Source organism: Dermacentor silvarum, chromosome 9, assembly GCF_013339745.2.
Source record: "Dermacentor silvarum isolate Dsil-2018 chromosome 9, BIME_Dsil_1.4, whole genome shotgun sequence".
Lineage (NCBI taxonomy): Eukaryota > Metazoa > Arthropoda > Arachnida > Ixodida > Ixodidae > Dermacentor > Dermacentor silvarum.
The window spans coordinates 143,473,871-143,487,000 of record NC_051162.1 but is presented as its reverse complement, the minus strand read 5'-3'; the positions used below and the strand labels follow the sequence as shown (position 1 = coordinate 143,487,000).

General features: G+C 45.0%; 1 protein-coding gene and 1 long non-coding RNA gene across 2 annotated transcripts in view; one reads left to right on the top strand and one right to left on the bottom strand.

Moving 5' to 3' along the window:
- Positions 1-13,130, top strand: part of LOC125939915 (brain-specific serine protease 4-like) — a 114,762-nt gene that overhangs the window by 84,715 nt on the left and 16,917 nt on the right. The gene's annotated exons all lie outside the window — the stretch shown is intronic.
- On the bottom strand, positions 3,598-7,939 carry LOC125940176 (uncharacterized). Its single transcript, XR_007463408.1, has 3 exons — positions 7,764-7,939; positions 6,266-6,366; positions 3,598-4,409 (listed from the first exon to the last, which is right to left on the bottom strand). It is a non-coding gene; the product is annotated as an uncharacterized LOC125940176 (long non-coding RNA).

Genomic DNA, 13,130 nt, shown 5'->3' with positions numbered 1-13,130 from the left:
TATTGGGACCAAGTTCGTGAAAGCAATCCTGTTATCACATGCGCGATTTACTGTGTATTATTTAGCGCGAAAATGTCTTGTGCGTCCTTTTTTACCATAGCACTCACATGGAGTAACATTAAATTATCAACACACGATGCAAGACTGAGGACTAGATGCCCTCTCGCGTTTTTACAGAGAAGCTGTTAATGCGGATAGAAGCCCCCAGAAACGGTTCTAACGGTTTTCTGACGAAGTTTATCTTTTGAGCAAATCTGGAAAACATCAGAGACAATATGCTGAAAAATTTTATTGCGATAGCCATTATATGGACACTTCAACCGGATTTCTGCCGTCGCCGTCGCCGTGAGGTTCCGTATAGATAAAATCTTCGCCGCGCGCCGTATGCCCGAGCGGAAGCGTGCGGGGACGCACGCTATCACGAAGAGCGAACGCACTCAATCTCCCACGCGCAAGCAAGGAAGCGGGAAGCGAGCGCCGGAGGGAGCAGGGGGGGGGGGGGGGCGCACTTCTACTCTGCCAACAACCACGCTCGTCGCTCGCCCGCACGGTCTCTTATTTCAACACGGCTCTGACCTTTGTATGGGCTGTGCATTCGCCGCGCAGTTTCCGTTGAAGCGATAGAACGCACGTACCTTCGCCCGCTGCGGCGTATGCGCTTGCTGGCAGCGTTTTGGAGGTCGTTGTCTGCAGTCATTCAGTGTGATCTATTCATGTTTGTTTGTGCGCGCTCACACCACGCTTGTTCATTCAGTTAGTAATAGTCGGGCCACATTTTCCAACGCACGCTACACATGCAATGCTGCCCGGGTCGGCAGTGCAGCGCTACAGGTGTGTCCCTTCGCACGCGCTGCCCACGGAAAGCGCTTCTCATCAACACCACCGTTTCACACGCGCCTTCTCGTGGTCATCGAGTCTCTCTTCATGTCGGTCTACTTGCGCCGCAGCACACCTGCTTACTTAATCAGCTCATGTTTACTACAATTCATATTGCTAACAAAGCCGCTCACCTTACTTCGTATGACATTGCTGTGCTGCTATCGCATTCATTGCTTCGCCCTTAGGGCGAAACTGTGACATATTTATAGCTTAGTGTCAATTAGAGGTTAAATGCGAATTGCTAAACTTTCGTTTCGAGCGCCTTTGGAGGCTTTATATGAAACGCTTAGAAAGCCTGCCCCATTCTCTTAAAGGAAAATAAACAGCAGAGAGTTAATATTTAAAGGAAATGGAGCACACTATATGTGAGACATGGATGTACCGAAATCTTGAAGTATCTAGCCTCTTACGAATATGTGCCTTGAAATAATTACTTAAGTGTCGTCTATTTCAAATTTGTATACGTTACACATGGCACGCAGTGTCTGTTTCACCGTCTCCTTGGTGAAATACGCGTGGCACAAAGTCGCACTGTACTTGCATGTAGGCTTCCTAAGTGGCACACGTCTGCTGTCCTAGTTATATATATTTTTTACTGGTCTGTTGAACCCCCGTAATCAGAAATTGGCCTTACCCAGAAGCCCGGGTCGGGCCGGGCCCGGGCTTTTGGGTAAGCCCGAGCCCGTGCAGTGCTCTAGGTATAAGTCATTGCTTAAGGGTGTATGAGCCATTCATTGTCTTACGCGACGGACGCATTTAACAACAGAGGTGATATGCGAATGTGTGTGCGTATACGTATCACCACGATGACCACCGATCAGTACAATAAATATGTTCGTACATTTATTCAAGAGTCGGTGTCACCTCATTGTCGTGTGATAAACAGCTTCGCTTGTCATCCAGCTTGACAGAGTGGAATGGCTCATTAAGTTTTCTCGCTTTTTTTTCTTCTTTTTTTTCTTTTTAGCCGGCTACGCGCATGCATAACCTCTGCGTGCCTTGTATCGAACTTGGAGGGTATGGCTGCGATAGCATTAAGCAGTTAAGTGTTTTGACGAATTGGATCTTCTCTAGGGGACCCACACACTAAACACTTTAACACCCTTAAGGGTGTAAATCAGTTTGTCGCCAGACGGACACCCTAAGGGTGCTGTTTCCTACACCCTACAGTTGGGGTGCTATATAGCACCCTAGAGGAAGGGTGTCCAGCAAAAATTATGAAGGGTGTTAGGGTGTTAGTCCTCATTAACACCCATTTTCATAGGTGTTGAAAGGGTGTACACCCTTTATTTCTACAGTATATGGAAGGCAGGCTCAGCTGTACATACCTTGAATTATGACTATATAGAGCGATCCAGGCATAACTCGTGTGTGCCAGAAGGTTCAAGTTCAGCTGCCAAGCACGGCGTCCAATAGCCAAGCTTGAAGTTTCGATAGGTGTACACAACATTTATACGTGTGGATGACAATAAATATTAGTAATTCAGGGCCAAACCTGTCTTCACTGCACAAATTCAACCTAGCAAACTATAACGTCTGAGCGTGTATATGTACATCAATGGTTATTACGCTTTACATATCCATATAAAATGTAATACGAAGCAGCAAGACATATATGATACTGCATTTTCAAGGAAAGTAAATATATTTATTCCATGCTAGAATACATAACTACATAATACATACATAACAACCTAAAATGTGCAATCACCAAATACATTTGTAAGTACATGAAAATTTACATTTCCTACAAAAATGTTTTTTTTTAAGTATAACTGATCAAATCTGTCCTATGTACAGGGTGTTTCAGTTAACTTGGGACAAACTTTAAAAATATGCAAATGCTCCATAGGTGGACAGAACTAAAGTAATATTGTTTGCCGTCGCTTGGGGATACTCAGACTATAATTTGTACTCCGCCTAATTGGACTTAATTATTTATTCAACTTCTCGACTATTATAATTAGACGACAAGTGTCAATTAGAAGATTGTATAGAGCAACATGAGAAACTCCCGATACAGCTTTCTGTTGCTCAATACGTGCAACACAAAAGTGTTTTTCCGAGCGTGAAAGATGCCCCGCGAGTACACATAAAGTGCCTCGAGCGGCCAGCCGGACGAAAATTTTGCGTATATTCACGGCCTTCTTTCACGCTCGGAAAAAGCATTTTATGTTGCACGTATTGAGCAACAGAAAGCTGTATTGGGAGTTTCTCATGTTGCTCTACAATTTACTCATTGACACTTTTCATCTAATTATAATTGAGAAGTTGAATAAATAATTAGGTCTAATTATCAAATTAGGCCGAGTACAAAAAATAGTCTGAGTATCTCCAAGCGACGGCGAACAACATTACCTTGGTTCTGTCCAGCTATGTAGCATTTGCATTTATTTAATGTTTAGCTTAAGTTAACTGAAACAACCTGTATATATGGTAACCCTAACACAGCCTGTTTGGTGCCACTTAAAGGAATAAATTTTCAATATTAAATTTCAGGTACAAAAATTCTAGTTTTGGTGGCCTTGAAAAAAATATATATATTGCAAAGGTCAATTAGGGAAGTAGAGCACGCACAGAAGAAACACACCCTGTTATTTTGTACACCAATGTCATGGCAAATCATTGTGAAAAGCTGATTTGGAAAGTCGATATAAAGCTTGACTGGCATACATTTTTGATATACTGAAACGCCGTATGTTTCACACATGAACTTGCTTTAAATAAGGTTTGATCCAGGAGCATCAAGATGAATTTTCGCTCCTCAACAAGATTCCTTGAGCAAGAAAATTTTTTTTCCCACCTAAGTCATTTTTTTTCAAATGTAAATAGAGTTCTCTAAGCTAAAAATGCTGTGTAGCAGATTTTCCGATTACAATTCTGGTTTCCTTAAATTTTGTAATGCGAAGGCAATGCATGGTCTGTTATAAAATATGTTGCTTGAAAATGTTTTTTTTCTACTGCAAGACAGCCTAAATATGCCAGATTTATTACTGTTTAGGTGCGAAGTGCCGTATCAATGGCGGCCTTATAAAAACAAACCACTGTTCATTAAGGTACTCTACTGGCCACATGCGGATGATACATTGCCAATTTCTAAATTATTTGTACTTGGTGCGATAATGGAAGATTAGGGCTTGTACATAAATGAGCAAATAATGTTTCTTAAATCAGCCATACTCTGGTTACTGAATGAAGCTTCAAATGTGTGAGTTCACATTTTTCAAACACAGGCCATCATGCATCAGCCAGTAATGCATAAATAAATGTTAAACATCATGCTTAATATTTTCCAACAAGAAATGATTGTATCAAACAGTATAAAAGTATTAAACAGCATATATTAGTTGCTTCAAATTAGAATAAAGTGTATACAATTGAGCTGCAAAATCCTAATTTATGCAGGAAATCACCTTTAGCTTTCATAAAAGCGAGAATACTGTTCACGGTTATCCACAAGGAACAGGGACTCCATTGTCTGAGCATCTTGACCATAAGTGCAGGAGATGGCTGTGCTGGAATCCTGCTTCCTGCATTAGCAAAATAACAGAATCATGAGAGTTGACTCTACATTTCATTACGATCCTATACACTGCGGGGAATTTGATAAGGCAACAAGCTTCTGAAAACAACACCCCTAATTATTGTGACCGAACACAAGGCACAGCTCAATTGGGCAAAAGTTCCAGTTTTCAAATTTAGAAACCGCGATCACTAAGTCATCGTAAATACAAAATGGCATAGAAGCAAAAATGAATATACAGTAGCCTTTTCACTATGGAAAATAAGAGCATAAAATGTAGACTCTACTAACGACATCTCTTAGCAATGGGCATTTCTCCAGGAGCATGGATGTGACCGCAATATAAAACTCACAATATAAAATCTGCAATGTAGTTGTGCATTACACTTCAGAAGCACTGCAGCAGAAGACTTCATGGGAGAAGACACAATAAGACTGCTGTGCTCAAGGCATGAGAATTGTTTTGAATGCAACATTTATACACTCCGAGACGAAGAGCACTATTGTACAGAGAGAGTGCACAACAGACGAAAATGACGAAACCCCCAACTGCATTCTCACCTGCCCTGCATTACAGTAGCAAAGCAGTACTTGCATCTAGCTCAACAATGTCCAACTCTCCACTGCAGTCTATAAGGCCTTTTCTGTATACGTAGTTATTTTTTATTTATTGTATATTTCTTTACTGACTGAGTAAGAATAAGTGTTTCAGCACATTTCCCTGGAAAATATAGAACGTCCTGCCAACTATTTTTTGCCCTTGTTAGCTAGGCAATACGCTGACAAGTACTATTTCCTTATTTATACTTACAATCCTTCCTGATGCTCCGAATTTCTACTTCGTGCTCTGAACAGTGACGTACGTCCTTCTACTCAGTTTATGTTGGCTTCCTACAATTTACGTGGTCCTTCATATTGTAGCTGCTCAACTAGAGCCTAAAATTTCCTGCTGTCTCCTAAAAGCACCATCTTTATTGGACAACATATCCTACGTTTCCCCCTCACTGTGGGGGAGTTTATGTAAGTGCTGACCTATTTACTAGACCGCAGTGCCACAACTATTTCTCATCCTGTGTTGCCACTACATGCATGAGTCACAATGGCTGCAAATTGGCTCCCTGCCCCACCCTCTCCGATTCCAGGTCACTCTCTCTCCGAAATGTAGATTTTGCCACCTGGAGAATATCCAAAAGCATTGCATCCTCATGAAAAGTGCTCCTGTTAATCTTTTTTTTTTCTCTTCCCCTGTAACGACTGTGTTAAATCAAACATGCTTGCGAATTTCATGAGCAGCTCAGTAAACGAAATAGGCACATGGTTTGCTGAAAAGAGGTTTTGAACTACCATAAGAAGCCACGGTTTCTTGCAATTTCATCAATTCCCTTGCAGTCTTGATAGCAATCTAGCACATTTTGATTTTGATACTGTTTTCAAAACAATAACAGCCGAAATTTTGAGGTTGTGATAATTATGTGATAATTAAAGGTAGAGGAGTTTGACGCAATGAGCAAATAAGAATCGCATTGAAGAGGGTAAACAAATACTCTTTTCTCGCAAATAAATTGGCAGGAGGAGGGTAACTTGAAATGAGCACTGAATGCACAATACAGAATATGATGCTGAAATGCCCCAATCTCTGAATATCCTTGCACAAAAGAAAAACATTATGAAAGGCAATGATGAAATTGCAAGTATATACTTCATAGTCGTCATATCTGCAATGTGCATTGTGCCATCGACAATATCTAAAAACAGCATACACACAACTGCACAAAATATGAACCTAAGGCTATCAAAGGAGCCTCACAGTATTAAATGGAAACTTGTTTCAGAATATTCGACTACACGCCTATATCTACTTACAATGTTGTCTTGTCTGAAGGCAAACATAAGTGGCTTGCCCCTGATGGGTTTCTGATGGAGAGCACAAAGGCTGCGAATTGTGAGGCTGTCATCTGGATGACCTGCAAGAAATGACATTTTTAGTTCCACATAAAAAAATGCTACCAGAACGAGAGACAAGATCACTGGCAATAAAGGTGATTTTGGTTGGCAAGAGAAAAATCAAAGTACGGACTCGGTACAGCTTACTGAGAAAAAAAAAAGCCTCATACCACAGATGTTGTAGTGAAAGTTCATTGCATTGAAATTTCCACACACATATACGTTTGCCTGCTCATACACTGTTGCCAGTGCTGTGCCAGCGGTATTTCTATTGTTTAATATTTCTTTTAGTGCTCACTAAGTTTATTACCAGCTATGAAAGCGGCTAAGTTGAATGTAATGAGTAATCTTAGTGCCACATTGCAAATATATACTCCATCACACTAGTGACTTGGGCTACTATGTTGGCTATAAATAGTGTGAATGAAGCAAATTTGATTAATTATTGTTTCCTTGCCTTTTCTGGCCAAACAGCACCAGAGAGTTGTAAAATTCAGTGGCAAATCCGTGGTAAATGCAAGAGCAATGTGTTAGAATGTCGCAACTTCTTGCAGGTCTCAAATCCATTATTTAAACCATGTTCACCACATTTGCAAAGTGTTGTTCAACAAGTCACTTTACACAAGTCCTGCCCTTTCGAGGAGCGAAGTCTTACACACACACACGCACACCTGCACCACATGACTCGCTTTCAACAATTTACACACACACATACGCTTTTTTTTACACTTTGACACTCCTACTGAGAAAGCATTAAAAAAAATATTGGACTCACTGCAACCTTCTCAATTAAACCTATAGCTCAATCAAACACATTCTCGAGTCGGAGGGCATGCCTTATAAATTCTATTTTTACGAATTATAATTGGGCTATAGAGGACAATTTTCGAAAGGCATGAGAACCACCCCAGAGAGACCTAAATCTTAGCAGTTCATATCTTCAGTAAAAGCTGCTTAAACCAATTGCTATATGCGGAATATCGCAAATAACCAGCTATTCACAATTTAAGCAGTTGTCTCCTTGAATTCGGGAGTGTTACGTGTCAAAACGACAATTTGATTAAGGGGCACGGGATAGCGGGTGACTCTGGATTGATCCTGACCCCTAGGTGTTTTTCAACGTGCCCCCAATGCACGAGACACGGGCGTTTTTGCATTTGTAGGCAAAACATTTTTTGTGCGGGCGAAAAGGGTGGCAGCATTTCGCCTGCCGCTGCCTCATAAGCAGTTGCCTACTTCAAGGAAATGTGGGCTAACCCAAGGTACACGTTTCACGATCGAAATTAGTGTAATCGTGAAACACACTTTCCGGATTTCTGATTTATGTATTTATGCTGTTGATGAAACGTTTATTTCACAATAACAATCAAGGAAGTGGATTCATCAGGCTAGAGGGGGGAAAAAGGAGGAAACTTACACCTTCCACTGGTCCTCCGGCGCATCCATATATTCTAGAGTGGCTCGACACCAAACTCGGTTTTCAGGGCGGGGACCGCCGCTGCACCAATTTTGAAGAGGTTTATTGCGTGTAAAACTACCGACTTTATTCAATACACACACACACACACACACACACAAGCACGCGCGCCCCCGCAGAAAACTCACAAAACACGTACGCGCGCGCGCGCACGCACATACATAGCACTCACAAAACACGCATGCACGCGCAAGCGCATAGAGACCCGCATACAAGCACGCGCACTCGTAAAGCGCTCACAAAACACGTGCGCGCGCGCGCCCGCACACACGCTAAGTACTCACAAAACACGCACGAACGCACGCACGCGCAAGCACACAGACACCCACATACAAGCACGCGCGCACAAGCAAAACGCTCGCAAAGCAGCAACGCGCACGCGCGCACGCACACATGCAAAGCACTCACACAACAGGCACGCGCGCCCATACAAAGCACTCACAAAACACGCACGAACGCACGCACGCGCAAGCACATAGAGACCCGCATACAAGCACGCGCGCGCGCGTACGCACACATACAAAACACTCAAAAAACATGCACGAACGCACGTACACAGCGCTCAGAAAAAACGCACGGACGCACGCACGCACACGTAAAGCGCTTACAAAACACGTACGCGCGCGCGAACACACACCACACACACACACAAACGGAGAGAGAAAGATAGCCCAAAACACGCTGAAGAAGGCGTCCGGCAAGCAGCAGCAGCAGCAGTACGCGGGCGCGCGAGGGAGAGCCAATATTGCGCCGGTACTTTCGAAAGGCGAAGCCAGTCGTCACTTCTTTTTCTACTCGACACAAAACGAACGACCATGTTATAAGCCGCGCTGAACTCGCAAGAACACCACATTTCCGAAAGTTCAAGCGCTCAGAAACAAAGCGGCGATTATGCAGGCGCACCACGCCCGACGTGGCCACAGAAACGTTAGTCACACGGGGGCAATTGAGGTAGCCATCTTGCTAGTGACACGGGGGCAATCGAGGTAGCCATCTTGCCGTAGTACTGCGTGCAACTGCTTTTGCGCTTACATTAGTGAAATATGCTATCGGATCACAATCAGATACTTTTACAGCCAACAATAACACGTAATCAAATAAAGAAACACCAAATGAACCAGGGGCGTAGCCAGGGGGGGGGGGGGGTTGGGGGGGTTTAAACCCCCCCGAAATTTTTTCCGCAACCCCCCCCCCCCCCCCAACCCCACTTACCCGCCCTTTGTTTTCGTCGCTTCGCGCTGACATAATTCATGAAACCGGTGCTACTATCACAATTTCATTCCTGGGCGCTTCCGTTTAAGTTGGTAATTTACAGCGAATCATGTCTGCATATGGAAAAAACTGTCACGGTGTTTGTCAAGGCTTTGACACTCTGTGAAGTTTTGGGCGAGAATGTGGCGGCCGCATTCTGAAGCAACAAATGCGCAACAAATGAAGCAACAAATGCGGCAGCCACATTTTAGATGATGGCGAAAACGCTCGAGGCCCGTTTACTTAGATTTAGTTAGACCCCAAGTGGTCGAAATCTCCGGTATACATTTCCACCGCTTCCCTTCAGGTGCCGATTAGGCCGCGCTCGCGCAGGATCTTAGGCTACGTTCACACTTGGTCTCGAAGCTGTAGGAAGAGGCAAAATCTTGCAAAAATCCGCCCGCCTAGGCGGCAAAACAGGCAGAAAAACAGGCTGCGAGCCAAATCGGTCTCGGGCCACGCGGCGGAAAGTTGTTCTGCTTCACTGGAAGCTACACTAGCTAGCATGTAAACAACTGGTCGTAAAATTGAACATGGCACCAAAAGTGTAGGCTGTAATGCTGATCGACGCGATCAAGAACCAGCCCTTGCTCTACGACAAGAGTGGCACAAAAACGTACTGTCAGCAATACTCGCGATAGTATTCAACGTCGTGCGACCGGAGGTGCGGCAACGAAGCCTTGGCGTGACCTAACTTCTCGCGCTTTTGCAAAGCCAGGCGAACCCACCAGCGCCGTTTCCGAGGTGTCCGCGTCTTCCGTTTATTCATTGTCCATTTCTAGAAAACAAGTAGGTAGAAGTATAAAAGCCATTTCTTCTTCCACTTCCATGGCAGACAGTAGTTAGGCAGATTCCTCGTTGGCGCTCCATTATTCTCCTCGCACGTGTAGGGTATGTTGCAGAAGTCGCGGGGTGCTTTTCTCGTCGCGACGATAGATTGGGAGCGTAGGTATCACGTAGGACGCGCAGGCTTTGGCGAGCCCCAACATAAGGGCCAGCCCGGGTTTTAGCTGTGGTGTTCCCGTTGCCCCTTTGGTGTCCTGGAGGCGCCGACAATTACGAAATGATGAAATGTTATTACAACTTGTAAACAAAAGCTATTAAAGAAATATTATCACGCCTAGGCACCGACCTGTGACTCAGCGCTACCGCGCCCGTGTGCGGAGAATTACGGAACGCATGCGGAGAATTACGAACCGAAGGTCGCAGATGACACGCGAAGTTGCGTAGCATGATCACTTTTGATGACGGTACGTGGGTGAAAGAATGAACATACCGCTCGAAATAATGCGATAATGAGCGCCACCACGCCGATAAACGTACGCAGACTAGATGGATCTGGACGAAAACGGCAGCGGCGGCCGCGGCGGTAGCAAAACAAATGTGAACAATTTGGACAGGCGCGGAAAAAATTTCCCGGCCGCTTTGGCCTTTCCGGCCGCTTAGGCCTTTCCGCCCGCTTGCCGCTTCCCAAGTGTGAACGTAGGCTTAGTCTGCGCGAGAAACGTCTCTTGTTTGCGATTGCGCCCCTACGGAAGGCTGGTAATTACTCTTGTGTTGTTGAATCCCAAACCAGCAATTACGGAAGGCTGGTAGTTGCTGTTTTGTTGTGGAATCCCAAACCAGCAATGTACACACGAAGGGGTTGATGACAGCAGTGAAATTCCACCGACTCGCAATAGAATGCACGAAACAGACAGCCGACAAGCATGAATTACTGCTGGGCGCAGTACAGCGTAAGTAAACTCTTGTTGCAGGCGCTGACAGTTCTCGTCGGAGTTCATGCGTCCTGAGAAATTGATTATGTGCACTATGCACTGAACAATACCGGAGTTCATTCCTGCATCACTAGTACACCAATCAGTCGAGATTCTGTGAGGTACAAGGCCGCTTCCTGTTTGCACCAGGCGTAAGTGAAGCAGAAATGAGTTGCACGCACTACTTAAAATGCGTACTCATGCCATATCTATGCTGTGCGGTGAAATATTCTGTAGAATTCTGAATCTGTTGACGTAAAGGCAAATGACGGCTGCACGCTCGCACACAGCGGAAGACACAGCGGCCCATGCACTTGCCGCAGGAAATGCAACCCACTCGTATGAGGGAGCAGGGCGACGAAAGCTTCGAAAAAAAAAATTCTTACGCGTTTTTGCGCGCATTTAAGTTTTCTAGCGCAAAGACGCAGCGAACAAGCTATTGCTATGGGAGTAGGTATAGCCTGGTCACACGTGCATTTTCACGCGTATAGCCGTCCTTGACTTGTGAAACGCACTTCGCCCCGACGAGGACGACGCCATCTACGCTTAACGGAAATTAACAATTAATGATGGCTTCTCCGATCGCACGGGTCGGCTCAATGATGCGTTTTCGAAGACTGGTCCATTCAGCGGCGCGATGAGAGACCGTTGCTCCAAACGCCCACTGTGCCTGTCTGTCGTACTTACTGTATTTACTGAGCTTGCTTTACTTTTTACTTAATTTCTTCACAAGCACACGCACATGCGAGGGGGTCCCATGTCTTTGATATACATGTATAGAGTCTGCTTAAACTACCGATATTTATTATCGATCACGTGCCCTTGAGGAAAGCAGAAGCTTGCCCCCCCCCCCCCTCCACCCCCCCTCCCCCGGTCGGGCCGGTGAACCCCCCCCGAAAAAAATTTCTGGCTACGCCCCTGAAATGAACGGACACTTGCCTGAAACTTTCCATACTGACAGTAGTATACCGACCGCCGACACCGGGCACGTTGCAACTGCTCGTATCTGCTTCCGTGGATCCATCTTCCAGCGCGTGCCAAGGCTTTGAGTTGAGGTGGGGCACGATTAATACACAACGCACGGACCACGTCTCTGATTAGACCGCACATAAAACCAATCACACGTTTAAAATTATTTCCCAGAGCGCGAGACGCGGACACAGACAAAAAAGAGACAACGCATCTTTTGAAGCAAGAGTCAATGAGGTGACGTAGCAGCTTCCGCCTTCCCACCCTGCCGCGCGCCGGGTTGTCTAGGCAACGGTAAAGCGTCGTAGCATTAGTTCCGGTCGCTTTTCAGTCGGGAGGGCGCAGCCGCGTAAATCGCGCTGCGCCGAACTCAGTCGAACTATAAAAATTTTCTGCCGTAGCCCCTTTATTCTCACAGCTTTGTTGTTGGCGTGGCCGCGTGCTTGCTGCCACTTCGTTGTTGTCTCTAGCTGTACCGGTGAGCTGGGAGTGGCGAATACGTTTCGTGTCGAGCGTTACGGTTTTTTTTTTTTACGATGTCTGGGCTGCATGACTTTGAGTGCATCGCAGAAATCTTGACCGTGAGTGATCTGATCAGCGCGCTTCTACAGGTACGATCAACATACCAGCTGCGTCCGATCAAGGAGACCATGCCAGGTCACAGCATGAAGTTTCAGCGAGATCGTGGCTCGATAAGAGCGCTACATTATTGGTCGTGCCACAGTGTGAGGCGCAAGCATTCACATCACTCGTGGCGTCTGCCAAAGGAGTGACAGTTGTGCTCTTCCGCAGTACATGTTTCGGTTTTCCATATTTCCATAGTCCGGAATTCATTACACTGAAGCAATTAGCGGCATCAGTTCTTGGCATTCAAAGAACCATTTATGAACTATATCGATGATGGGCTTCAATTACGTAAGCAGGATTGTCTGACTTGGTTGGTTGACAAGTGAATTAGCCTAATTTTTATGCCTGCGTGTCTAATTACTACCTTGCATCGCTTAAAAAGACATCTCACCGTGGTTCGCAACTTTTTGTTGGGCTGCTAAAGGCACCGCTAAATTCCTGCAAAATTTTGCGAGTTGCTTTCGCGTTTTCATTCAATTACTGCAGTTTGTATTAAAAGTGTCTAATTGCACTGTAGTATCACAGTGAGAACTAAATCTAATGATATTTCATGAAATTGCAAGTGAATGTGTCTACTTTTCAAGGTAATACGTTTTGGAGTGCCCGTCATGCCAGTAACATCAGTATCTTAGAAAAAAATGACATACATAGACACATGGCTCATTGCGCGGACGTATGCGCGTTCTTATGGCCAGATTTATGC